Below are 26,891 nucleotides of genomic sequence, written 5' to 3'. Positions count from 1 at the left end.
CATAAAGAATGAACTGATATATTGAAGATATGAGCATACCATTCTTGCCACCAAGAAACAAAGAAGGGATGAGCAACATCTATTAGCCCAAATGGAGATGGTTCGTATATTGGCAATTCCCATCCTAATTCAAAGACCTTCTTGGCTTCTATTCCTTCTGTTATTACTTCCCTTGACTTTATGATTGTTGAGAAGAGGAATTTTGGAGGCAGTTGGCCACATCCTAATTGTCTGGCCACCATGTTTGGATAATAGAATTCATAGGTGGATTGTACTAATCTCCCATGATGAAATTCGGCTGGCAAAGTGCAAGGTTTGATAAAGGAGTTGAAAATCTCCATGGATTCTTGGCCTGAACAACCAATTTCATAGCTAAACTTGCAGGGCAGAGTCAGATTCTCATTTTCTCTGTAAGGAAACCAGAGCACATTGCCGAATCCTTTGAAAAATAGCTTGAAGAAATGACCAATGTCTATATCAATGCTTATAGATGATGCTGCTTCCCCATAAGTCTGACAAGCCTTAACCTTTGCTGTGCTGCCTTCAGCATAGTTAACTGAGGGAAAACTTAGGTTGAAGAGGCTCACAGGGGTTATCTGATGCATATATAGCTGGAGCCACATTTGAATTAGCCACCAGGGACCATTCACACAAGAAATTTCTCCACCTTAGCGCATCTGAAGGGTGATCTGATGCATCATATGATAAGCAGACCCTAAGAGATATTTGCCTAGTGGGATCTGAGTGCCTGCAGCTAAGTCTTCAGCCATTACCATGTGATTCAGGGTTGGTTCATTGGATTTTCCACAGAAGATGAATCTGCATAGCCACATATTCATGAAGGCTTTCAACTCTTTGTCAGAGACGGCGCCAGATGCATTCATGTAGTTCTGAATATGTTTGACCCATCCACATCCAGAGTTGACGGCTCTTTGATTACTTTTGCTCTTGTACTTATAGGGATATACTGGCAATGACACATTCAAGCCAGTCATCATGAATACGTCGGCTAGAGTGATGGTCATAATACCATGACCAAAGATAAAGGCATTGATAGCGTCAGACCAAAAATGAGAAGCTGCTATCAAAAGAGAATCATTCCTGGGTGTCTCTGCTAAAGATAACTCCAGACAATGACTGATGTCCTGACTTTCCCAGTGGCTGCTGCTTTTCTCCAGCATTCTCCTGTACCAGTTACGCCATCCGGTGATTGGGGGAAATGGCCAATTCTTGAACGTGTTTGGCCATCGGTTTGACGAGGTAATCCCAGACTTGAAAGGAATTCTTTGGGTTTCCTTCTCAATAATTTCAGAAAGGTCAGGATTTCCCATTGGGCCGAGGAAATAGGAGTCGGGGTTGGCAGCATAGGGGATCAAAATCTGGCTCTTGTATTCCTTTAGAAGATGATTGAAATCAAAGGGGAGTAAATCAAAAGAGGAGCGGGAGGATAAAATGAAAGTTGCCGAATATAAGTAAAGTTTACCTCTGGGATTTCCTCCTGGGTCGCCATTGAAGATTTGAAGGAGGTCCGAGGTTGCGCTGAAAGCTTGAATTTTTGGGCAGCGGCTGCGGTTTTGAACGGTGATGACCTAGGAGGATGAAAGAGCTTGTGGTCAATTTCAGAATAAAACAACTTTTATCCCGAAATTGAGGGGGCATGTGTTAACACTGGATTTTGGTCGATTCTGGAAGATGACAGGTAGACCCACATGCGGGAAGAAGGGTGTTCGGCAAACAAAACAAGCGGTCGGCTAAATGCTTGTGCGGTCGGTTACTCTAGAAGGCGGTAACTCCATTCGGGAAAACAGAAGATGCCAGGCAAGACCGATCGGAAAGATGAGAGTTGTAATAATAAAGGAATCTATAAGTTTAGGGTAAGGAATCGTAAGTTTCCAAGTTTGCTTAGAAGTTCCTTTGTAAATCGTAGTCCTCTAGGACTCACGTTTTGTCTAGGGTATAAATATTGACCCTCGACCATTGTAAAAGGGGTTCACAACCAAATCAATACAACCGGCCCCGTGCCAACTTTCGAGTCCTCTTGTCGTGTCATCGAGTTCTTCGAGAGGAATCATCGATCCGTTGACCTCCGTAAGTTCCGACAACCTTGTTATCATGTTTAGTATCATGCGGTGGATTTAGACGTGATGCAAGTAGTCTTGTTTATTTTCAATGGTCGTGCGGCGGATCTTTGCTTGACAATCAAGAAGTCTTTGCTTATGCTTTGTGTATGGGTAGATACCGTGCGGCAGGCGTTTACTCAATATGCCTAGTGAAAGCAAGATAGTTATCGGCTCTTTTAGATATGGCAAATCTAAATAGATTCATTAAGTTATCTAGTGTTGCATGTTATGGAACATTTTATATACATATATTTGTAACACACTTCTGCCCAATCTAGATTGATATTGTTCGGCCTTCTCTCTCTTGTGGTTTTATTCGTGTTTCAACGATCATTGCTTTTTCATAATATCTTTGCAACTAGATAGTGTGCTCATAATGGCCGAGTTATTTTAATCTAGGTTGTCACATGTCGCGAGTTCATGCATGTTAATCATGTTTAAGCTTTAACAAAACTAGGTGTCGTGCGGCAGATGCAGGTTTTGGATTAGTTTAATCGTTTTTATTTGCATGTTCCTTCTTCATGGACCCCAATTCGGCTGGACTGCCGAGTTTGGTTATGCGTTAACTCATAATTAATTTCACTTGTTCAAATATGTCTTCCCATGCATGTGTATTCAGCGTTCAGGTTTCCACGTGCATTCATCTTACGATTAGCCGAAACAGTTTATGAACTCATTGGCAGACAGCTCTCTATAGCTGTATGTCGTTGTAAGTGGCTTCAGGGCCGTATATGTGGAACTGTCTGGTATTACCCGACATGTTCTAGTTTGACATTTAATTGTTTTATCCCTTGTTAGTTTTTAGGTCAAACTGACTGGCACGCTTCCGGATAACGAAACACCCGGGAACCCGATTGAAGCTACGCTTTTCGGCTTGCTGTGTGTGAGGCACAGTGTGTCACATTTTGTGTCAACACACTTTTTGGCACAGTGTGTCACATTTTGTGTCAACAGTTTTAAATAAGTTATAATTTTTATGTAGGCGTAAAAATGGAAAATATGGTTCCACTACCATTGCATAATGTTGTGCTACCATAATAACATATAATATGTCTATGTGTTTATAGAAAATGATGATCTTTAGATTTCTCTTTCTTTTATAAGTTTTCTTGCAATAGCAATTTGTCTTTTTCATAGTAATTAAATTATAAAACCTGAGCATGTAAAATTTGTGGAGTAATTGTGTTTGGTTACCATCTTACTCTCATAAAAATCTCAACCCCAAACTAGTTGTTCTCATATGGCACTAAAAATAGAATATATATTGCATTATATACATAGAGGATGAAAGTTTGCTACTAGATCTATGTAGTTGTTGTCCTATGATGCTTCTCATAGCTATTAGTATGTGCTATCATTGTTTGAATATGGTCACAAGCTGTTTATAGTAGCATGTATGTCAAGAACATGTTAGTTTGTAGCAACTAAATAAGAGATGAATGTGGTATGCCTCAACTGTCTAGACTATATGTACAGTTTTTGTTGTGCAATTAGTTTCATGATGCAAATTATGTTTTCTATGAATATGGTGAATACCAAAGTTGTAGTCAACTTCATAATCTAGCTTGTGTTAAATTTTCATGACCATAGGCCAGACAATTTAGGATCTATAGATTTTATAATTTCCCTATCAGCTTTTGCATGCTCTCTGTATAGATTTGAATGATTGTGTTGTTTGACTTAGCTAAGCTTTGAATCATGTCTTCACGATAATATAAGAAGTGTAGTGGTTTTCATGGTCTCTCCAAATTATGAAATATCATCCCTTTTGGTGGTCTAAATCTCTAGTTATGAGCTTGTGAAGTGGAGTGACAGATTCTATCCTAATCTGGATAGAGATATCTTCTTTGTGATGTTTGACCTGGTTAACTTTAGAATTTTCTTGTGGTGTTTATAACAAAATTGTGCATAGTTTGCTAAAATTTCTAAAAAGTCTATCTATCTGAAGTTTCATCTCAGATTATGTCCATGTTTTGGATAGAATTGTTGTTTTGTGTGTTTAAGGCCAAATAACTGTTGAATCACCAAAAGATTATAATAAGAAAGTTATAGTAACTTAATAAGATTTCTATAAAGTTAAGGATCATGCTTGTTGGATGATTAGAACTCCAGTTATACATTTTCAAAGTTAATGTTAGTTTTCTGTCCTTATCGATACAGACCTAGGATATTAGCATATTTGATCATGTTAATCTATGTGTTAGCTTTTGGAATGAATAACAAAGTTGTATACAATTTCATTAGCTTTCCAAAAAGTCCAAGATCACTTTTATTGAATGATTGTAACTCTAGTCATGGTTGAAACACGCGACTGCTATAGTGTTGTCCAAATCCTCTGTATGCACTTAAGTTGATTGCCCATTCTTGATGTTGCTGGTGCATGCTCTAAATCATGCACTTGCATCTTGCATCTCGTCTAGGTACGCTAGATGAACCACGTGAAGGATGAGATGTTGGAGTCAAACCCGAAGATGGAGTTTGGTGAATCCAGAAGATGGAAGGACTAAGAAACTATTGAGATAGGAGATGCTCGCCAAGCGAGTGTCATCTAACAAACACTAACCTAGTGTTGGATCCTAGGCAAGCCCTGGAGCATTTTTAGCCTCCTATATTTTTTTACAAATATCACTTGAGTTCTTTATGTTTGATGCATTAGGTTATAAGAGTTGATTGGAACCAATTGATGCATAGAACTATCTTGTCCAGAAATATACCTTGAACCATATGTGGGTCTAGGATCGAATGTATGCTTAGCAATGCTTAGACCAGTAGAAGTCGGGTGATTTCCTATCACCTGCAAGATATAGGTGGATACCAAAGCACGGTTGGTTATATTTGCTATCGTGGAAATAACCATGTGTTGATAAATAAAAGGAGACCGGGCGGGATTGTGATAGAGAAGCAACAAGGCATGTAGGTCTTGGTGCCTATTTATCCCCGTCTATGTTGGTTAAGGACCGATGCGTTGTATGTCCTCATGTCATGTTGAACACATGCCTAGCACTTATTTGGCCGGATAACTCGTTCCGACCACGAAGCCGAGTAGCTTAACTCAGGCCGAGCCCCGGTAAGTGAAAGTGCACACACTGGAGGCAGTAAGGATGTGCGGAGAGCCAGTGGCATGAGTCCAAGGGTAGGCCAGGCCTGAACTTCCTGGCAGACTAGTAGAATCTCTGAGGGTGCGGCGCTGATTGGACCCATGAAGTTGGTTCCTGAGTTGTACCAAAGGTGACATAAGACTATCCTAGCACAGGTATGTCTGGGTTTATGTTAGGAATAACTCCCCAGCTGGGTTGGAATCGATTCGAGTCACCGTCTCTCTCGGATAGTGAGAAATTGACTGAGCAGTGGCAACGTAGCATTAATTAATGGAATTTGATGGTTATCATGAATATGGAAATGTTACACCGGCTATGGTTACTATTGCCTATTACTAAATGATATTCCACATGTTTAGCACATGTTAGTTGCTAATCTAGAGATGAGTAGCTATAATTAACTTGGTTACCAAATTATAAAATGTATACCTCAACTAGTGGATTTTATGCAAAATTTTGTCAAGCTAGCTCCACTTATAAAGCCTTGCATACTCCTTGGTGTTACTTTATTTCTAGTTTAGGATGGGTAAGTCTAGCTGAGTACATTCGAGTACTCAAGGTTTATCCCACCATGTTGAAGGTGAAGTTCTCAGCCTGCTGAAGATGGTGACTAACCGCCAGTGGGCTCGGTGACTCTATATTTATTTCTAATCTATATGTTTTTAGCAGAGGATGTCACTTATGCTAGCAATATATTTGGAACTTATATTATTGTAATCATTTGAAAGCTATGTTGTCTTCACTAATCGGTTTTGAAACCAAACTTGTACTATTATTTGTGAATCCATTTGTAATATTATTTCCACTACAACTCTGTGTATGTGATGTATATTTGCTTAATCATGCCATCTTGGTTATAATGTTGATTTACCGAGGTCCTTCGTGACACTCGGCGGACTACCGGGTTTATATAGGTAAAAGTATGCATGCTTCAACGTGTTAAACGGGGATAGCCGTACTTGATCTTGTATAAATTGGGCAGTTCTGTCACACAACCCACTTCATGAAAGTATCTGTGGCAGAACCGCCTAATCCAATGTCTCCTAGGAGTACTTGTCCTCTATTAGACACTAAGTACTTAAGAGAGGACACTAAACTATGCAGTTCCATCGAGCACACCCCAAGGGAGAACTCAAAAATCCATATTTTTCCATTAGGATAATAAATGAGAGAATAAACTTACAATATTCTTAAGTCATTTCTTACATCACTTTATTATAGTAACAGAGTATTACCTAATTGATTATAACAGTGGAATATAACAATGTTATTAAAGTTAAAGAGGGAGCAAGATTAATTTAATGACATGGTGGAGCATTAACATAGTGGACATTTTTATACAAGAGATGCTATTAGATTTTACATCTTTTCTTATAAAAACCTTTAGTAAGGGTTATAAATAAACACTATAGTCATAGCGTAAAAGGAATCCTCTCTGAGCCAACCAATAGGTTTCCACACACAAGAGTCAGCTCTAAGTATCCTCCGATCACCTGCAACAGGGGGAATAAAACCCTGAGTACTCGATTGTACTCAGCAAGACTTACTCGACAGGTGGAAAATAAAAGACTCCAAGGATATGCAAGGCTCATTTGGCTTGTGGGTTATTGCATATGCGGAAGCATTACTAAACATGCGTCCTTATAATCAATTTTATTAGCAGTCATCATTAATTCATTGACTAACCATTCTATGTAAGCACCTATGCTACTTTCAAGTAGGTGGTAAGCAATCAGAACTATTTTACCATCTTTCATACTCCAGTTCTTACTACGGTGCTAGACAATAGCCAAGTCGGTACAGTCTCATAGAAATGGCGATTTGCGAATCAATGTATCCCAGCTGGGTTCCCCGAAACACACGCTCCGTTTGTACCCTAGGTACAAACAATACCAACCCATTCCACTCGTATCATGGGGTCTAGGTCCTCGTCCAAACTTGGACTCCAAGCCCCCACACTTGAGACCCAGTCTCAATGTGGTGCTTAGACCTCCACCTTTCCTCGCCTCCAATCAGCGGTCCAGAAAGAGCCAGATCCCACGACAAGAGCGTAACGAGCCTTTCCGCTTCCATAAACAAGTATATGCTTATGATAATAAGTCTGTGACCTGACTACCATCCACAGCAATGGATGGTCCTCAATTGACACAGGTGGATCAAGTGATATCCGAGCCTCACTCGAATGCCTAACCAAGTCCAAATCCATGTACCATTCCACCTGGTCTCCAATTATCATTCATATATATTCCATGTAATAATAATATAATAACAACAATAATATCTTTCCTATCTCTCGCGAGTGATAGGTAATCACTCGACTTCTACCGAATCCTATAGCAGAGTAATCTACACGATCCTAACATACTAGTAGGACTCATAGGATAAGAATATATATATATATGCAAGTGGGTTTTCATTCAACTCCTTAAAACTTAATGTACAAGCATAAAATAAAGTGCAGAATAATAGGGGTTATGCACCGGGGCTTGCCTGGGTAAGATATAACCAAAAGTTAGCATTCCATCATAGTAACACAATCATCAAGGTATCATCTTTTCCGCTACTTCGGTTGACTCCATGATCCATCGTTCTTTCTATTATGATATACGTGGATGCAACGCAGAGATGTAAATAATCAACAGCAACTACAACTCTAAAATATGATTACGCTCCACAAGCTAATGAGCTAGCTTTAATGACTAATGTACTAGTCTATGTATCCACGTCATCAAGTAAGGCTTCATTTCTGGAAAAAAATTCTAGTTTTAAAATCCCAAGGTGTTTCAGCATTTTATTGATTAAACATATATTTTTGAACTAGGGCTCATTTAGCTACCTTTGCAAACTAATTATTATGGAGCTACAAAAATTACAGTGGACACCTCATAATGATAGTAATTTACTGTGAAAGTTTCAGAGCCAACACTATCACCAATTTATCACAACAATTCCTACAAGTTTATATTTTAACAATATTAAGTATCTTAAATTAATTAGATAACTCCTGAAAATATTATAAAACTATGTGAACAAAATATACTAGCAGATAGATCATGATTTTAGGAACTTAACAAAATTGGTTTCATAATTTTTGGCCAACTACACAAATTTCTATTGAATTTACAAGTTTACCTTAGGAACTAAATTAGAAAATGCATTAGAAAAAGGAAAGGGCTGGCAGCAACCTAATCTAGCCCGACAACCCAGCACGGCGTGGCGGCCTAGCATGGCCGCGTGCCATGACGGCTTTGCAGAAAAGCCCCCGAGCTTTTAGATAATAACATGACTATTATGCGCACTATTCCTACCATCAGTAATCTTGCAACCAAACCCTCAGATATTTTCACCTTTACCATAGGGAGGTCCTTGGAAACCCCACGCATGTCGACATGGTGGCAGATGCCATAAGGCGATTACACCGGGCAACCTAGGCATGCTATGACGTGAGTAAGGGGCCGACCACCATCTATAGCTAAACATGCAAGGATGGGCGGCGGTTAGGGACTCAAAGGCACACTGTCGTGGCCTACAGTGGCGAGCGACTATCTACGATAGTGTCTTGACTGTTCCAGTGAACCTACATAAGCATTAGTGTCACACCGTGGTGCATGCCCCACTGACTGTTGAAGCAGGGGAGCGCTGTGGTGGTCTAGCCATGTGAGACCAAGCGGGGTGGTGACGCTCTGCGATGGACACCGATGTGTCACCATGTCTTCGGCAAGCACCCTGGCAAAAATGGCGTGAGCACTAGATAGAGGAGATCAAGGCGAGCTCATGGATACAAACAATTGAACCCCATTCGGACCTAGCTCCAAATTAACTGGCACGGCGGCTCACCTGGCCGGTGGTGGGGAAAACACCAAATTGGTGGATAGTAGTGCTTGGCCAGGCATGGGGATGATGGGGCTCCTAGTTGACTCCTTATGCCACCTACTGTGGTGAGGAATTGAATGGGGAAGCCCTAAGCTAAGAGAATCGACAGGCAGAGCGCGCGGTGCACCCACTATGGTCTTGTCGTGGAGAAAAGCATGCGGATGAGCTCGAGCGGTGGGGTGTGTTAAAGTAGGCTCTGGTCGACGGTGGTAGAGTGAGCTTGTGCACATAGGTGACAAGACAAGGTGGCTTGGCGCGACGTGCTTGAATTGGAGCTGCCGGACCCAAGCAGGTCACTCCGGTGTCAGCTAGCGGGGGCAAGCGTGGCAGAGGGACATCACCATCGCCCCTGCAACCAAGGTCATTGGCCCAGACACGGCGGCATTGGCACCTACCTAGAGGCTCGACATGGTAGGTAGAATGAAAGGTGGGGCGAGTGCCACGTCATTAAGGTGGCGACCGCCATAGCTCCACCACGCTTCCGCTACGCATGCATCGGTGGATTAACATCGGCACGTGCAATCCAGGGCAGTGGGACTAGACCACCACCAGCCAGGTCGGGCCACGCAAGGCCTAGGCGCAGCGCAGCTTGTGCCTATCGCACGCGTGGGCTGACGACCATGGCTTGTTGCAACATGACCCGACGTCAACCACGTTGTGCCCGCGGTGACCGCAAACACTGTCCAAACGGCTGCCCTAGGTGACATGCATGCGTTTTTAAGTGAAGCAAAGGATACTGATCATCTCAACTGAAGTTCAACCAATCCTAGTAACCTAAAGTCGACACTACCAACTAGCTAGCGGAGCAATCATCATGACCCAAGAGCAACCAGAGAGGGAGATAAAAGGATGCCAACTTGGGTTCGTCGCTGGAGTGCCAGTTCACGAATAGAGCGCCAACAACACGGTTTACATTGCGTTCAAACAAAGTTTGGGCAATTTTTACGAGAGCAACGCGATCTCCAACACAACTTCGACCTATGCCATGCTCAAGCACTCACCTTGGTGCAATCATCAGTACCAAAACATACAGCAAGTGTTTAAACATTTTTATTAGAAATTAAATGTCAAAATAGCATTGTCTTACTACTTTTCCCATACTTAGAAAAGTTAAGGATTCAATTCAAACTAACAGTCATTAACACTTTTGTTACAATTTTTAAAAGGCCTAAACCCTATTAACTACTACCAACAAGTATTTCATTCAATAGTCCATACCTTATACTAACCCATAGGAGCAAAATATTTCAGCACCATTTAACTATTTTGCTCAATATAATTCGCCAAAAATGGTATTTTACACAATAGTTCAAGTGTTTGCTGACTTAACGAAAAGAGCTTATCTTAACGTCAAATTTGATTTTTGAGCTCCCAAAACACTAGTTAACAACATCTATTTTCCAAAAGTTAAAGTTGCCTTTCCATCTACTAAACTTGTACTTCAATTTTTATTTAAGTACTAAATACAAGTTATGTTTGATCCTTATTCATAGAATTTGTTTTTTGCCTCACGTGCATTATAAATTTTTAAAACCTGAAAACTAGTTAGGATAATCCTTCTTGGACCTAAATCTCGGTGCTAAGCAAGTTTGTAACACTAGGGTTGTTATAGTATTGATCACGACAATCAAAAATCTATAACCACCCTAGGCTCTTAGAAAAGGACCTAGGATGTCAATGCCCCATGTGGCGAATGGCCAAGATAGAGGGATCGTGTTTAACGCTTGAGCAGGTTGGTGAATCTGCCATTTAAAAAACTAACAAGCTTCACATGTTCTAACCAACTCAGTGGCGTCTTCGAGCATTGTAGGCTAGTAAAACCCTTGTCGAAAGGCTTTCTCGACCAGCATTCTATGAGAGGCATGGGACCCACAGATTCCTCCGTGGATGTCGTGGAGCAAACTAATGCCCTTGGCCTAGGTGATACACTTGAGAAGAACCCCATTTCGCACTCGCTTATAGAGGGTACCATCTACCATTTGATAGCTCATGGCTTTATGGCTGGTTCGTTCTATATTCATATCATTGACCAGAGTAGCCTAGTTTGTGAGGTACGCCCAGATTGGATCCATCCAGTTCTCCCGATTTCCAACTAGAGTGGCAGCATGAGTTGTATTGCCCAGCATAGACTTCCTAAGGAATTCGCTGAGTATTGCCTCGTCGCTCGATGGACCAAGCATGGAGTTTGGACCCGACTTTGACATCGAGATAGAGGGTTTTGTTAGCACTTCAACTAGGATGTCTCCCGATAGGTGCTGTCATTCAGCTGCCCGACTAGCGAGTGTGTCGGCATCTGAGTTTAGTTTTCTTGAGATGTATTGGACCTCGAACCCATCAAATTTAGATTCCAATCATCTGTATGCTAGTAAATATGAGGCCATGTTCTCGTTTGTTGCTCGATAATCCTTGCTGATTTATTTAGTGACTACTTCTGAATCCCCTTTCACAAGTAGTTGTTTGACACCCAAGGATATGGTAATTCGTAAACTAGTTAACAGGCCCTCATACTCGGCAATAATGTTAGTGGGAGTAGGATCAGTAAAATCAATTTGAATTGCGTACCTCATGGCATCCCGTTCTGGAGAGATTAAGATGACACCAGCCCATGTGCCATTCTTGCACTTTGCTGCATCGTAGAACATTAGGTAGTGCTCAGGGTTTTGAGCCACCTCCTCAGGTTCAGGATTTGTCCATTCTACAACAAAATCAGCTGGAGACTGCGATTTGATCACAATTCTAGGCACAAACTCTATATCGTATTGGCCTAACTCAACTGACCATTGAGTGATTCTACCAACAGCATCTCAATTATGAACAATAGTACCAAGTGGGCATGAAGAAACCACTTTGATCTTGTGACTTAAGAAATAATGCTTAAGTTTGTGAGAAGACATCAATATGGCATAGATTAATTTTTGAATGTTTGGGTACCTAGATCGGGCATCATGTAGTACTTTGCTCACAAAATACATGGGGTGTTGTTTCACTGACTTCTCTTCCTGATGCTCGACCACCAGGACCGTGCTGACAACTGTAGGAGTTGCTACTACGTAAAGGAGCATGGTTTCGCCATCTTTGGGAGGAATAAGTATAGGTAATTGTTTCAAATATTTCTTGAACGCCTAAAACGCTTCTTTGGACTGATCACTGCAAAGAAAACCATCATACTTCTTTAATAATTCATAAAACAACATACCTCGTTCGCCTGACTTGGATACGAATTGACTTAGGACTGCCATCATGCTAGCTAGCTTCTGGACTTCTTTCTTGTTGCGTGGAGACTGCATGTCATCAATAGCCTTGACCTTCTTCGGGATAGCTTCTATGCCTCAATGAGACACTATGTACCCAAGTAGCTTACCCGAGGAAATGCCTTATCGTGGTTTAGCATCATCTTGTTCTTACGTAAGTTATTAAAAGTTTCTTCTAGATTGGCGATCAGATCGCCTTTGAATTTGCTTTTAACAACAATGTCATCAATGTATGCTTCCACATTATGGCCGATTCGGCCCTCAAGAACAATATGAACACATTTTTGATACGTAGAACTAGCATTCTTAAGGCCAAAAGGCATCTTAATATAACAATACACGCCAAAAGGAGTTACAAATGCAATTTTTTCCTCATCGTCTATGCACATGCTAATTTGGTGATACCCCGAATAGGTATCTAGAAAACATAGCAATTCGCATCCGGAGGTTGAATCTACAATTTGATCTATCTTTGGAAGGGGATATTCGTCCTTAGGGCATGCTTTATTCAGATCGGTGTAGTCCACGCACATCCGCCACGTGCCATTAGGCTTCTTGACTATGACGGGGTTTGCTAGCCACTCCTTGAAGGGGACCTCTCGTATGAAACTGGTCTTTAGGAGTTGGTTGATTTCATCTCGTATGACGGCTCGCTTCTCAGGTGTATAGCGTCTTTGTTTTTGTCTAACTGGTCAGGCGCCAGCTGGTAGACCCAATTTGTGCTCGATTACGTCCCTAGGGATTCCAGGCATGTTGGATGATTCCCAAGCGAACACATCTTTATTTGCCCGTAGGAAAGCAATGAGCTCGAGTAATGTTCGGATCTGTTCCAATGTTGCAGTTGCGTCGGGCCATTGGAAGCCGAATCAGGTTGTCCAATTATTGGGTTTTCTGTTGTGACTTTCTCTTAGATCAGGGGGTGTTGTCAAGCTTGCCCTAATGTCCCTGTGTACTCCTCCCTTGATCATGGAGCGGTGACAGGGGTGCTGGCCCGAGTTGTGTCCTAGACGGCAACTAACCCGGGCGAATGAAGAGGTTAATAGTGTTCTTTTGGCCACGAGGGCTTCGAAGCCCTCGGAGCCTGAGTAGCACCATAATTCTTGCAGGAGTTCCACCCTCGTGACATGCTTAAAAGCCTGTGAGTTTTGAAGGAAAACTCCTCGATCTTTCCTGCAATGTCGAAACGGATATTAGATGTCCCAGCGTATATGGCAGCTCTGGCCATGCGCAAGAATGGTCGACCCAAAATAATGGGTGTCGTTTTGTCGCGCCCGGTGTTTAGTATCGCAAAATTAGATGCCACGCGAGAGTCCCTGACTAGGACTTCGATGTCGTCGGCGATTCCCTCAACATGGTGAGTTGATCAGTCAGCAAATCTAATGCACATATTTGTCTTCAGCAACGGCGTGAGTCGTAACACATTATCACAGACAGACAGGGGGATAATGTTGACCGCTGCATCGAGATCACAAACAGCTTCCAGAATGTGGCGACCGATTGACACTAGGACAATAGGATGGCTGGGATCTCCTTTCTTAGCTTGCCAGGAGATGTCTTGCCATCCCTTGGTGACCGGCTCTCGGTAGAATTTAGTTTTCACTATCTCAATGGAATCAACGGCATCGAGGCTAGGCCCGATTAACTCGAGATGAGTGTCTTCGCAGGTATGGAGGGTTGAAAGAGAATCTTCTCTTTATCCTATTGATATTGAAACACATGTTGGCAGATGCTACGTAGATTGAAGCCTTTACGGTGTGTAAGAAAGGTCGACCCAAGATAATTGACGCTTTTGGATCACAACCGGTATTCAGGATCACAAAGTATGCTGTTACGTAGATGCCACCAACAGTTAGGCAGATGTCATCAAGAATCCCCTCGATTCGTCGGGTTGTCTGATCTGGCAGTACCACACGTATATCTAGATCAGTTAGGGCCCCGAGCTGTAGCACGTCGTTATAGACTGACAAAGTATGGCGTTCATGTCCACGCCCATATCACAGATAGCCGTTAGCTTGTGACTGACCGATGGTGATCGAGATCATTGGCCGGCCAGGGTCTCCCTTCTTTATGGTCCAAGAATCATCCCACCATCTGTCGATGGGACGCTATACATAGTAGTCTGGATTTGCTATGTCAATGATCATTACATCATCTGTCCTCTTACAGCGACTGTCGAGGCATGCGGTCTGCCGATGATTCGGATCCACTAGCACCCCATTTAGTAAAGACTAGGAGGGCTCTCGACGATCTCTTGGTCAGGTTCCTCAGTAATCGGGAGCCGTAAGCTAAATCTCGAGATTAATCTAGAGAGATTGCCCAAACGGAGTTGTGACTTCTCTGATGGTCCTGAGGGATTCGGGACTCTTGACCCCGATTAGCTTGAAGTTTAGATCTCTGGTGTGCTCAAAAACCAATTTACCGAAGTAGATGGCCAACGGCATGTCGCAGGAGAAAAGCTTTGATCTGGGAGTCCTTGGTGAGATCTCCCATGACAACAGGTGGTGCCGCAGCGACGTCAGAGCACATTGGTTTTGCGTACCAAACGTTGTTGATGATTGTCATGATCGGTCTTCGCGCAAGATTCCCCTACCTGGACGCGCCTCTGTCGGTGTTTTTATCGGTAAATATTTGGTTCTTGGGGAACCCCGCTTGGTGCGAAGAACAATCACAGATGGAGATGAAATTTATACTGGTTCGGGCCCCCGGGAAGTGAGTAAAAGCCGTACATCCAGTTGCTACTCTTGTATTGCTTGTATTCGGCGAAATTGCGATTATAATATAGCTATGCCTATGAGAGAGTCGATGATTACAATAGGGGATATTGCTAGCTATTTATATCCGAGATCAACTTGCCCTCGAAGCTAAGAAGTCGTGCCCTAGTCGGAGTCTTGGAGTAATCCGGAGATATCTTTCCTTGAATAGGGTTGTCGTGGTCCTTTGTGTCGTATCTGATCTGGAGTAGGTAGTCGGCAATATGAAAGTCGGGGTACCGGGGGTATGGCATCGACACAATACTTCCTAGGATCTTGATCCTAACAACCTTGACAGCTTACATTCAGTAATGATATAGAGTCCGATTCGAAGATATATTGGCAGTTGCATGTACATAATTGCTAGTAAAAGTCCAAGGATTATATTGCAATCTGGCTAGAACTATTACTAAGAATATTACTGGTCTATACGTAGTCTGCACATTGATGGGTAGTCGAATTTCTTCAAAAAAGAAAGAGAAATAACTAGTCAAAATCAAGTTTTCCCCCATAATATTAAACTTATAATATGACAAGACATTTATTATATCCCGAACAATTACATGTATATATATTACTTAGCTAGTAGTAGAGATTCATCTCAAATGTCACCAATGCTCATAACCTAAAAATTCTAGCTCTACCAAAAACCTTGTGGTAGAGCAGGAAGCACCAGGCAGTAATGCAGTATTGATTTGATGCTCCTAGGATTGATTGACGACTTAACAGCTTGATTTGATGGTACAGCTAGCAGTGCTATCCATCTTGGTGGTGATCAGGAGGCCAGTGTTCATAAGGCCGTTGTATCTCCTTGGGCTGAGTTGAAGCTTCCTGCACATCCTACATAACAGGAACAGGCCAAAACAATGTACACATCTAAAATCAAATGACATTGACAATGTTGAAATCATCAAAGTAAGAAAAGTAACTTGTATGATTGTTGCTTCTCCCTTTATTTAGTGTATATATGGAAAACTTATTGCTACATGACTGACCAAAATATATTTTGCAAATTGTTTCCTATTATCTATATCTATATCTATATCTATATCTATATCTATATCCATATATCTATATCTATATCTATATCTATATCTATATCTATATCTATATCTATATCTTTAAACCCCACTACAAGTTCTATCACAACATGCAAGCCATCCACATCATTCCTCACTAACTATCGACATCATCACCCACTAATGCCATGTCAGCTCACTAATTTTCAACCAATTAATGCAAGCCATCCACATCACATCCACTAGGTGTAATTACCATTTCCAATATATAAGAAATATACAAGGCATGCATGTTATTTGTTTTGCGATTCCATCATCTTATAATTTGATCTAATTCTTGGTTTTTTAATGAACTCTTTCATTGATATACTCAATTTTGATAAGAATAAATGCAAGAACATATAGGGTCAAACTCATATATACATGCAACGAATTTTAAGGAAGTCCCGCAGCAACATGCAGGGTATGCTTCTTATCTGTATTTTGCATCACAAGTAGAAAATGATTTCCCATCAAATGAAATGGAAATGCATGTTTCATTTCCTTTGTTCCTATTACAGGAACAACATGAACAGCGAAAATATGAAAAGATAAATATCTTTCTGCTCAATTCAATATCTCAAGATTATATTAATTAGTGAGAATAAACTTGAAACATTTAGTCTATAGCATGGAAATATGACCCATACCAATTTTATTGCATCTATTTTCAAGAACTACATTAGATACAATATACGAGTAAAAGAAGAGCAATGCCATGACATGATAAGGGACATATAAAGGTTCATGCATCTGTCCATGCTGATGTGCTTTTGAAATTAAAGAAAGTCAGGTCTTGCATTTACACTGGAGTTTAGGCCCTAGTACTGCAAAACGTGTAAAGGCTAGTTGGATAGTCTTTTGTTTAGATATGCATGCTATAACAAATTAAAGGCATATAAATCATCACCGAAATAATAGTGAAGCGAAAATGGGGTGAAAATAGAGTCATGTTGAAGGCTTATTTCATGATGTCGGCATAAAACGATAAGCAAATACAGCACGAGAGGTATGCCCAAGGTTACTTTAATCTAATCATGCCATAGACTATGTAGCAGTATCAAGGTAGTACAGAAATCTTACTTCTTCTGTGCTTGTTGTTTGGCACGCTATCATGGCTTCTTGCGAACTACAAGGCCTTCTGCAGTGAACTTTCTTCTGCTGCTGCCTGATCCTGTTTCATAGTTCAAGTTGAAATATATGTCATATACTATATTACAAAGAAAATGGACTGCATCAGTAAATGACCAACATGCAGAAATAATATAACAAGACATTTCCTTTTGAGTGTGTGTGTGTGTGTGTGTGCGTGTGTGTGTGTGTGTGTGTGTGTGTGTGTGTATATATATATATAGAGCAGATGATCTCTACCGCATCTTTGTGCAATAGTAGTATTTTCAGCAAAATGGTCCATAATAGACTGAACAGCACCTCTTGTTTTTCACCATTGTTCAGGAGGGCTGAGTGATGTTGCACTGCAGGTGATACTTTGGTTGATTCTGTGTTCAAGAGTGTGCTTTCAACAAAAGACATGGTGTGCACTGGTTTCACGAGCACTGATCGGACTTTATGTTGTGATGGTATGTAGTGGGTTTCATCATGCAGCTGTCCTTGATCACCTGCTAATGGGTTGCCTACACCAACCTGCATCAAAACATGAATGGTATGGATAAGATTATTATACATTTCCTTGAAAAACTCTTCGTCGTGTGCATAAAGGAATAGAGTTGCTGACACATTAACTAGTTTAATTGGATAAAAGGAGATCATTGGTATAATCATTGCTTTTGTGGTGGGCGGATGCAGTTTTATCCAGAAGTTTGCCTTAGTGTTTTGTTCTTCGCTTGCTTTATTATGTGTGTATTCGCTCTCTTCAAAGTTGAACATACACCAATTACCTATTGATTGTTCTCCATGTAATATTTTCACTATTAAAACATATTGTATTTATTTTTTATAAAAAAGAAAGGTGAAAAGATGCTTGTGTGATGAAAGGAAAGGGTTATTTCGTGATTACCTATAGATATATACTGTACGAGAATGGACTAGTAGCTTGCAAGTTGCAAGCTTGCATAATTAAAAGACAAAGCTTGCATATTCAAATGCATTCCAACCTAACTAATATTTTGCTAATTTTGTTCAATATAATGCAAAAAGCCTAAAACTCCTGAGTCTTGATCCAGAATGAAGGGAACAACTAGTAACAAATTACCTCACGGGACATCTTGGCAGAAGTAAGTCTGCTGTGGCCATCAGCCTGCCTCTGCTGTTGGTGCTGCTGCAGTTGTATCATGGTGTCCGTAGCTTCAGCGGCTTCCGCACCACACCCAGGGAGCATATCTTTCATGGCCTCTGAGGTCACTTCTACCTTTTCATCATCGTCCTGTTCCATCATTGTCGCGGTAGAACGCAGCTGCGTCTGCTGGTAGAAGACCTTAGAGACGACCAGCTCCCCGTCCTTCTCCTCATCCCTGCCGAGGTGGTATTGGTGCATCACCCAGTTGGTCTTCTCCGGCTTGTTCCCTCTCTTTCCATAGTTACTGTACAGCACCAGGATCTTCTTGCACCCCTTCTGCCGACCACCAACGATTACTGGACGTGTCTTGCCGGTCTTATGCCACCGCGCCTCGCCAACATCGTCGCCGCGTTTTGACTGGATCTTTCTCCTCTTCCTTGTACCAGAGGTGTAGGCTTTGGATGGTCTGTGGAAGAAGTGCTTGCTGACGCCATCTCTTGTCACACCTAGTGATAATCAATTAACTTGGTATAAGCACAAGAGTTTGTGCAGTCATGGCATATATACAAGTAACAAGTTGAGATGCGTATCAGTTAAATTGTTGTCTCATACTAATATGTAAGGTCTGGTGATTAGTGTCAATTATGGCTACACGTTCATGTTTATTCACATATTTAACCACTATAAATAGCAAATTAAGTGTAGAAATTTAACCCCAGCGGAAGAAACAAAAGGTAGCCTACCGCTATAGCTATCTATATTTTGGAAACTTCTGAAGCATCTTCCCATCATGAGGGAGACGTGAACAAAGTGTGTGTTCAGCGCCAATTTTGCATATAGATGAAGAATGTATTTGCAAACATCCCATGGACATCTGTAGGTGGATAATATCAAATCCGTTAAAAGATGGTAGATGAGCACACCAAGTTCAAGTGATCAACAAGAGTATATGGACACATTACAGATCTAGATTCAGATTGATGTCAACAGAAATTCTTTGTGAAATAGAACTCAACTGCAACAAAAACTAGATAAATTCAAAAAACAGATCCAATCTATGAGGAACTAGACAGTTTTTTATTAGGTAAAGTCTTTACATTGCACGCAGGATGGGGATCACCACGCACGCACATGGGCCTAGCTCGGCCACATGACTCGGCTTTATCCTCACCCACACGGCCACCGTCTTCCAACGATCTCTGCCTTCCTCTCCTGTCTCTTTCTCTCCCTCAATCCATGGCTGCCATAGGCTCTCCTCTGACAAATCGAGCAAATCCAGCGATGTTGAACCTCGTTCAACAAGTTGACTAGATCTCTGGCGACCCCGAACTAGGTTAGTGTTTAGGGTTTATGGGTTTCGAGTTTGGAGTTGGGGATTTCTTTGTTCTTCGGCTATAAAGGAAAGATTGGGGAGGCCGACGGACCGGCAATGGTGACAATGGGAGAGGGGAGGTAGGGGTGCCGCACATCGGGTGGTGGGAGATGCCGGTTGGGCCAGTGCTAGCGGCAGGGTTGTTGGCTTGAGAGCGAGGAGATGGATATTGTGATTAGGGTGCGGTTGTGAGTGGCAGAGGAGGTGACATTTCATCGCTAGAGCCAGGCGAGATGTGGCATTTCGTCGTCGGAGCCCGGGGGAGGCCGGGGCGCTCAGTGGAGAAGTGTGTGTGCGGTATGCTAATAGCACGGTCATGCATGCGTTAACTGTGTTCTTTTTATTAAGAGAATAAGCACATAAATTCAAGCCAAGAGAGGACCTAAGTGATTAGGTGTTTTACCACACCTCTCACCTAACTAGACGAGCTAGGCTCACTTTCTAAAATTAAATGAATTTTGTCAGATCATACATTCTAAATAAGTAGTAGCTGATAAAACATACATGCATGATGGTGGCAGTGCGTGCATATTGAGGGCTAGGCTGAAGGGGAGTATAATCTCACACCTGGGAGATTCTCAGGATGGGTGTAGCAAATGCCATCGTTTCCTTGAAGTGTGGGTATAAAATCACCAATGAGGGGGTGTGCTCTGGAGCCGCCTTCCTTCACCTTGGACTCCAGGTGCTCTATGAGCTCCTGGTCCGACGGATCAAACTTGACACCGGCTGGAAACCCAACCATGTCCTGCAATAGCAGCATATGAGAATTTAGGGAAAACAAAAGGATCATTGTTACTGCAAACTAGTAATCTAGCATACCGGATTGCAGTCGAGCTCATGGTCGCAAATAGGGCAGCGCCGTGAAGCTAGAGTCGAGCGTCGTTGGTCCTTAAGCTTCTCGTCGCTGAGGTCGGAGGTGCTGTTGCTGCTGCTCATGGCGTTTGAGTACCCCCTATTAATGTTGGATTCACGCATTTATGCACAGTAGATCGTAAATTAAAAAAAAACGGAAGAAGAGCTGCATGTTGTATTAAAATGAAAGAAGCTAGCATGACGCCTTTAGAAAGATGCTGTCCTAGTCCGCAAGGACTATAATCCATAGCCCTGACCATCAGAGAGAAAAACAATTGTCAAAAACATTGGATGAGCCCAGATAAGTGTTCTGCTGATCTGCTCCCGTCCTAGACCAAACTATCAAAGTGAAGCCATATCTTTGATCTTCTGTAAAATTTGATGATTTGATGCCTCTTTACACTAGAAAATCCCCGCATTTCTTTCTTAAGTAATCTGCTGCTCCCTGGTATAAACGTACGGCAAGAGAAGACGGTGCCGAAAAGGCTTCCTGCTGTGGTACTGTAGCCACAGCAGGGCAGGCGTCGAACGGCTCTCCTGCCACACTGTAGCCACAGTGGGGGCAGGCACCAAAGTCAGCCCTGCTGTCACATCTAGCCACTATAGCAGCATTACGGCCTGACATGTCTGTGTACTAGGATTAGATGGGTAGAGTTGTATATATAGTTTGCCACTGCAACTCAGTAAAGAAAGTGAGTTCAGTTTTGCCATCTCCTCTGCAGAGCTCCGGCCAACGCTGGTACTTGTGCTGTGTGTGTGCCTTATTCTCCCTCTCTTCTTCTACCTCTAGCCAGAGTGTGTGGTCGGCAACGTTGGTGAGTGGTCGGCTCACCCGTGCCGAAGATCCAAGGGCTAACAAGTGGTATCAGAGCCGTACAAGCATCGTCGTTGGACTAACCGCTGGCTGATGATGGACGGTTTGGAGATGGGTGACTAGCAGCGGCGCTGCTATGGCTGCCCAGCCACGATAGGAGGTCATTGTGCGTACGGTGCAGGAGGTCAGCGGCACCAGTTGGCCGACGCTTGAATCGCACCAACTATGGCTAGCGGGCGGTGACCATGATGGTCAAGCTCAGAGCCCGATGGATCTGGAATGCTATTGACAAGGGCACCAACAACGAAGAAGACGATATGTCAGCATTGGAGGCTATCCTCGCTGTTGTGCCAGCAGAGTACAGAGAGTCGTTGGGGGCGAAGAGCTCTGCTAATGAGGCGTGGGAGGCCATTGCGGCGATGCACGTTGGTTCCGACCACGCAAAGAAGACGACGGCCCAGCTCCTGAAGCAGGAGTATGCCAACCTCAAGTTCAAGGATGATGAATCGGTGGAGGACTTCTCCCTCCGCCTGCAAACGCTCATCAGCAAGCTGAGGAGCCACGGCGTCACCATCGATAAAGAAGAGGCGGTCTCCAAGTACCTCCACTCCATGCCAATGAAGTACATCCAGATTGCTCTCTCTATAGAGACGATGTTAGACTTGTCCATCCTCACCATTGAGGATGTGACAGGTCATCTGCGAGCGGTGGACGAGCGCATGGAGCAGGCCACAGCAACGAAGGACAGCGGCAAGCTGCTGCTGATAGAGAAGGAGTGGGTTGCCCAGAGGAACTTCGGGGTAGCCTCCTTCAGCCGCAGTGGCAATGGCAAGTACCGCAGCAAGGCTTCTTCGAAGAAGACAAAGAAGGTCGACCCCAACGCCTACCGATGTTGCGGAAAGATGGGCCATTGGGCAAAGGAGTGCCCAAATCGTAAGCATGAGAAGAAGGATGAGGCTCATCTGGCATAGGCTGATGATGATGATGAGGCCACTCTCTTGAGGGTGATGTTCTGTGCACTGTACGACGTTAAGGCCAAGGAGAAGGGAGAGGTGATGGCGGTGAAAGGGCCTAGGAAGGCTCTAAAAGATGTCTACCTCGACAAACCATACGCCCAAGTCCACCTCAGACATGTGGGTGGCGAGCAGGAGCAGCGGTGGTACCTAGACTCTGGTGCCAGCAACCACATGATGGGCTCCAAGGCAACCTTCTCCGAGCTCGATGACGACGTGACCGGCATGGTGAAGTTCGGTGATGGCTCAAGGGTGGCGATCCGAGGGCGCGGCACCATCATCTTCAGGTGCCAGAATGGCGAGCACCACGCGCTAACGGATGTATATTACATCCCGCAGATGTATTCAAGCATCATCAACATTGGCCAGCTAGATGAGCGCGGTAGCGAGGTACTGATTAAGGACGGCGTCCTCAGGATCAGGGATCGAGAGCAGCGCCTTCTTGCCAAGGTCAAGAGGTCCCAGAACCGGCTGTACCTGCTCGACTTGAAGGTAGCAACCGGTGTGCCTGGCAGCACGGCACACGGAGGAGCCATGGCTGTGGCATGCCCGGTTCGGCCATCTCAGCTTCGACGCGCTTGGTCGGCTAGAGAAGATGGTCCAAGGGCTGCCCCACATCAAGCACGGAGGCGAGCTATGTGACAGCTGCCTGGCCGAGAAGCAGAGGAGGCTGTCATTCCCAAAGGCGGCCAAGTATCACGTGGTGGACACTCTCGAGCTCGTCCACGGCGATCTCTGCGGGCCAATCACGCTAGCCACAAACAGTGGTCGACGGTACTTCCTCCTGCTCGTGGATGATTGCAGTCGCTATATGTGGCTGCAACTCCTGACGAGCAAGGGATGAGGTGGCAGCGGCGATCAAGAAGTTCAAAACGCGCAGACGAAGAGCGACAAGAAGCTATGCGTGCTGAGAACTGATTGCAGCGGCGAATTCACTTTGGTGGAGTTCGTTGCGTACTGTGTAGATCAAGGTGTGGTGCGTCACCACACCGCGCCGTACTCGCTACAACAGAATGGCGTGGTGGAGCAGCAGAACTAGGCGGTGGTCGGCATGGCTCGATCCATGATGAAGGCAAAGGGCATGCCGGCAAGGTTCTGGGGTGAGGCGATGACCACGGTGGTGTTCATCCTCAACCGCGCGCCCACAAAGGCCTTGAAGGGCGTGATGCCGTTCGAAGCTTGGTATGGGCGCAAGCCGAGCGTGTCCTTCCTCCGGACATTCGGCTACACCGGCCACGTCAGGAAGACGAAGCCGGTCCTCACCAAGCTAGAGGACAGGAGCACACCGATGGTGCTCCTAGGATATGCGGATGGTACCAAGGCGTACTGGCTCTATGACCCATGCGGAGGCAAGGTGGTTGTCTCGTGCGACGTCGTGTTCGACGAGAAGGCGGCCTGGCACTGGAACAGTCCGAGCATGGGGGAAGCTGGTGGCTTCACCAGCACCTTCGTCGTCGAGCACTTGGTCATCCACGGTGGTGGAGAAGCTGGAGAGGAGGTGCAGACCACTCCAGCAACAGAGCCGAGCACGCCGGGAGGGGTGCCGAGCACTCCAGGAGTGGTGCCAAGCGGTCCTGCAGTGGTGTCGACCACTCCAGGACGGATGCCGAACACTCTCGTAGTGGAGCCAAGAGGTCTTGCAGTGGTGCCGACCACTACAAGACTGGGGCTGAGCACTCCTGCAGGGGTGCCGACCACTCTAGTAGTGGTGACGAGCGGTCCAGGGGTAGTGCCGAGCACTGCAGCCGGGGTGCCGAGCACTCCAGTGTTTTGCTGATCTGCTCCCGTCCAAGACCAAACAACCAAAGTGAAGCCTTATCTTTGATCTTCTGTAAAATTTGATGATTTGATGCCTCTTTGCACTAGAAAATCCCCGCATTTGTTTCTTAAGTAATCTGCTGCTCCCTAGTGTAAACGCGCGGCAAGGGAAGGCGACGCCGAAAAGGCTCCCTGCTGTGGTACTGTAGCCACAGCAGGGGCAGGCGCCGAACGGCTCTCCTGCCGCACTGTAGCCACAACAGGGGCAGGCGAAAAGTCAGCCTTGCTGTCACATCTAGTCGCTATAGCAGCATGGCGGCCTGACATGTCTGTGTACTAGGATTAGATGGGTAGAATTATATATATAGTTTGTCACTGCAACTCAGTAAAGAGACTGAGTTCAGTTTTGCCATCTCATCTGCAGAGCTCCAGCCAATGCTGGTGCTTGTGCTGTGTGTATGTGCTCTATTCTCTCTCTTCTTCTACCTCTAGCCAGAGTGTGTGATCAGACAACACTAGTCGTGGTCGGCAACGTTGGTGAGTGGTCGGCTCACCCGTGCCGAAGATCCTGGGGTTAGCATTCTATCTTTCCACACTTCCCAGCAACCCAAGATTATAATGCTAGAGTGCGATCACTGTCTTGTCTTGAGATTTATGGGATGCAGTCGATGCATTCCCACCAAACTGGCACTGTATGGCTCCCTGACCAAGCATGTGATCAGAGCTTCGGATTACCCAACCAAATTAACAGACCAATTCCAGATACGCCTAGTGAAGCAGCAGTATTTAAAAGTGGATGCCCAATTCCAGGCTTTGCTAGCAAAGGGGCCAAACACCAATGTTTGGCCATCCACGGGCTTTTTTGAGTCTATGGTCACGTTTAGTTGGCCGAATCCTGGCGCCGCGCGGGTGCACTGCGCGCACTGTAGCTACTGTAGCATTCGTTCGTATTTGGTAATAATTGTTCAGTCGTTGACTAATTAGGCTCAAAACGTTCGTCTCGCAAAGTATAACCTAACTATGCAATTAGTTTTTGATTTCGTATACATTTAGTACTCCATGCATGTACCACAAGTTTGATGTGATGGGGAATCTTCTTTTTGTATAGTGTCAAAGTTAGGAGTTAGGAGCAACTAAACATGGCCTATCAGATGTTCCTATGCGGTATTAAATTGCAAGCAACCAGAAGAATTTGTACTTTGGAGGAGCCTAAACTTTCCAAATATTGCAAATATAATAACTAAGCACAAGAAAGGACTGATGACGACAAGATTGAAATAAGAATTTACAGGTAGGTGGCTCTGGATTTCCTTCAACTTTAAAACAGGAGACTAAAGAATATTGGCCTCCTGATTATACAGTTAAACAGTAGTAGCCTCACCAAAGCTAAAATGCCATCAGTACACTGGGGAAAAGACGCATATATCATATATATGGACACTACTCATGGCGTCATCTGATTTCTATTTTGAACACGCAGATTATTCCACCCACGGATCACGAGTTTCTCTTAGTAGTTACCACTGCAAGGAGCGAGCCGAAATGGGTGAACGCAAGCATCCAAACAGTGGGGAGTGGGGGTAGACAACGAGGTAATTAATAAATCGAGAACCCGCAGGCAGACAAGGTCGCTGTGGCTGAGATTCAGAGCTACTGCAAACCCAAATCATGCACAACGCTGCCCAGCGGGACATTCAGATCATAGATCTGACGGTCGCAGTAAGCAAAACTGAGGTAGTGTTTAGCTGGTGAAATTTTCGGTGAAATGGTACTGTAGTACTTTCGTTGTTATTTGACAATTAGTGTCCAATCATAGTCTAATTAGACTTAAAAGATTCGTCTCGTGAATTTCGTCTAAACTGTGTAATTAGTTTTATTTTTTATTTATATTTAATGCTTCATGCATGCGTCAAAAGATTCGATGTGATGGAAAATCTTAAAAAATTTTGCAAAATGAAAGAGAACTAAACAGGCTCTGAGAAACGCACGAGATCGAGAGAGACAACGCGAAAAAACGGAAAAGGAGCTCACAAGGTGTCGGCGGCGGTGGTCCGTGGTCACGATGCAGCTCGGATGGTCGCTGCAGTTGCCGGCCGAGCAGGGGGAGGAGAGGAACAAAAGCAGTGGAGAACACCGTACCACCCCAAGCAGCAGAGAGGAGAAGATCGAGACCAGGCGGAGGGGGTGAGTTGTATGAACGGGAAGGATCCCGTGCGGGCTTTTGTGTGCCGCCGCCGCTTCCTTGCTACCCAAGCCACCGCGGAGCTTCGGGGATCATTGCTCTCGCTATCACCGCATCTGATGGGATGGGACCGACGAGGAGGAGGAACAGAAAAGAAAAAGTATAGCCTCTGGGGGCTGGGGTCCACCGGCAGGACACGAGAAAAGAGCCTGGTCCAATCTTTCTCGGGAAGCGACGGCCGCTGAAATAAGCTCTTATGTCAGCAAACGTGATCCTGCCTCAACCACCTGTCAAACGCGGTTATAGACCACGCGACGACGGCTCTACCACCCTGGGTTGGAATTTTTCAAGCGTTATTCTCCCTCTAACAATAAAATAATTTAACAGTAAACTAAGGGGTATTTGGATGCAGACTAAGACCCCGTTTAGATTCCAAAAAATTTTGCGCAGTACCTGTCACATCGAATCTTGTGGCACATGCATGGAGTACTAAATGTAGACGGAAAAAAAACTA

The 26,891-nt window shown here is 44.1% G+C and overlaps 1 pseudogene; it reads right to left on the bottom strand.

Annotated features, from left to right (window-relative positions):
• Positions 1 to 15,620: 15,620 nt before the first annotated feature.
• On the bottom strand, positions 15,621 to 26,459 carry LOC136513923 (NAC domain-containing protein 10-like; annotated as a pseudogene).
• Between the last annotated feature and the right edge of the window lie 432 nt (positions 26,460 to 26,891).

The sequence above is a fragment of the Miscanthus floridulus genome, chromosome 16 (assembly GCF_019320115.1).
Source record: "Miscanthus floridulus cultivar M001 chromosome 16, ASM1932011v1, whole genome shotgun sequence".
In the NCBI taxonomy this organism is placed as follows: domain Eukaryota; kingdom Viridiplantae; phylum Streptophyta; class Magnoliopsida; order Poales; family Poaceae; genus Miscanthus; species Miscanthus floridulus.
The sequence above is the reverse complement of the archived record's forward strand: the minus strand, read 5'-3'. Positions and strand labels throughout refer to the sequence as shown.